This window comes from Physeter macrocephalus, unplaced genomic scaffold, assembly GCF_002837175.3.
Source record: "Physeter macrocephalus isolate SW-GA unplaced genomic scaffold, ASM283717v5 random_6622, whole genome shotgun sequence".
NCBI classification, from domain to species: Eukaryota; Metazoa; Chordata; class Mammalia; order Artiodactyla; family Physeteridae; genus Physeter; species Physeter macrocephalus.
Window position 1 is genome coordinate 1 of NW_021151908.1, and position 2,597 is coordinate 2,597.

Genomic DNA, 2,597 nt, shown 5'->3' on the forward strand with positions numbered 1-2,597 from the left:
TCACATTTCATCTAGATGTCAGACCTTTAGTGCTTTGCTTCTCTCTCCCCTCAAAACGTCACTCTGAATCATTTATAGGGGATGCTGTGAGTCTTAAATGGTATCTTATATGTAGTTTTGGTTTCACACAATTGAAACCTCGTATTTACTTATAGAATACAAGAGATTTATTTCCTGACAAAGGAATTTTAAGCACTCGACAGCGGTCTAGGGAAGAGTTCGCATCAGGTGAGATGGGACATCCTGATTGCATTAAACATGTGTTCCCACATTCTACAGTATCATAAAGCGAGATTTGCAACTCTATTCCTAAACCACACAGGGGCCTTCACCAACCATGACCCGTCACAAAACTCTTCAGTGCCCAAGGGGACAGCATAGAAAAGAATAGTGTTCGTGTCCGGGATAGAAGGGAGGAACTGTAGAAAAACTGCTGACAGCTAAATCACTGAAAAGGCAGAAATGAAATCTTTGGAGGACATGCGAAGGCATTGGCTCCTGAACTTCAGTAATTTGCTAAAAGCTCATTATATTTGTCATAATTCCACACCCCATGTGTCATATTACATTCATATGTTTAGCTTTAACTTCACTTCCCAATAACTTTGAAAATTTTTATTTTAATTGCCCATAGGTAATCATGTACAGGACATGACAGATGAAATATTCAAAATATATATTACAATATGTATGTACATATATACATACAGAAATATGTTACAGAAAGAGGGACAAGGACAGAGAGAGAGAGAGAGATTAAAATGTCTGGAACACGCAAAGTCTGAAGAGTTGAAGCTCTGCTGGAAGTCCATCTGACAGGGGAACACTCTTTTACCTGAGGGAGCATCAGCCTTGTTCTATTCAGGCCATCAGTGGATTGGATGAGAACTTCCCACATTATAGAGGGCAACCACCTTAACTCAGGCAACCGATTTAAATAATACTCTCATCCAAAATCATCCTTACAGAAACCCACAGAATAACGTTTGACCAGAAAACTGGGGACCTGTGCCAGTGAATCTGACCCATAAATTAACCATCAAACCTTCCTTCCAGCACATTGACAAATAGTATGAAGAAAGTACAGCAGGAAATAGGTTTATTTGACATAAGCGCCACCGTGTCCAAAATGGAAAAGGCGACAAAATACGTTTACAATATAACAAAATTATGATTAATGATTAAGAAGTTGTATATGAATGGCAATGAACTTCAGTGACTACATTTTTAATAAAGGGATTTCAACTTTCTCTTGAATTTACCCCTAGATTTCATGTGAGACAACATGTGTTTAAATAATTCGTAAGTATTAAACACACGCAAAATTAGTTGTGTGAATGGAACTGCATAATAGATTGGGTTTCCCAATAATTTCAAAGCGACGGGAAGCCAGAAAATTGAACAATCCTCTGAGATTTCTTCAAAAATTGAAGACATCCAAAGAGGTCAGTTGGGAGAAATTAAATTGGAGCATGTGTTATGTCACTTTTCGGATGTATGAGCAAAAAGCTTCATTTCTGTTGTAAGACTAGGGTCTGAGCTGCCAGCTCATCTGAGTTATGGTAGGGGATGCTACGTGCCTAGTGAATTCCTTGTGACAGGAAGTAAAACAGGTGAACAAAGGTCACAGGAATCTGACTGCTGGATGTTCTCTATTTGAAGGAGCAAACAGTAAAAGGAGGACCGTAGGGGTCAACACTTTACTACACGCTTCTAAGTATCATGATAGGAAATCATATTAGATGATCTGCAAATTTCCCTCAGTCCATTTTCCAAGACGAAAGGAGACTTTGTTTAGCAAGCCATGAATCAAGGGGAAATGAATTGTAAGAAAGACTTGAGGTAAAGAGACATGTATCACCAGGTAGTGAGGCCCTTTTCAAACCAGTATGTACAACAAGATTGCCACCAGGTCAAGGGCAACTAGGCAGGTAGTTTTAGAAGTCAAGGATGGTGAAAGATAGAAAAGGGTCATCCTCCCCAGTGAAGGAAGGGAACGTTTGACTACAAGTTAGAGAACACTCCAAGTGCTCCCACGGCCATAAACCACTGAAACGGAGAGCTAAGGCAGGGACTCTGTGAGTCATGAGAACCGAATCCAGTGAGGAGACACTGGAACAGGATATTTCCTGTTTTCAGAGTCCCTGCCAAGCCAGTTATGGACGGATTTGCATTTGGGTTGGGAAATGATTGGACCAGGCCAGTTTGGGTAGCTCCACTTCCCCCTGGGTGGGGCAGCAAGCCCCAATAAATACGTCCTCTGCGGCACGACGGCCATCCTCCTGCTACTCAACTTCCGATTGACTTTGGAGAACCTGGTGAGTCTGACTCTTCAGTTCAACTTTGTTCTCGGATCCCCGAATGTTGAGGTTATGCTGGAGACAGCAAGTTTGATGGGTCCAAAGTTATGATCGTGGGTATAATGCTACTTAGTGGATGGGAATTTGGAATCTGGGCACAATGTTATCTTGTATTTACTAGATTTCTGATACCTAGTTTGAATTCCTCTATTGAAAAAGAAATGAACAGGAAATTTTCACATGAAAGGATAAAGAGCAAAGTATTTACCTTTTTCTATGCCTTTCTCTTGGACCTCT

General features: G+C 40.7%; 1 long non-coding RNA gene across 1 annotated transcript; it reads left to right on the plus strand.

The window, feature by feature from the left end:
* Positions 1–98: 98 nt before the first annotated feature.
* Positions 99–2,596, plus strand: LOC129391981 (uncharacterized). The gene is made up of 2 exons (XR_008616924.1): positions 99–1,445; positions 2,140–2,596. It is a non-coding gene; the product is annotated as an uncharacterized lncRNA (long non-coding RNA).
* Position 2,597: the final 1 nt, after the last annotated feature.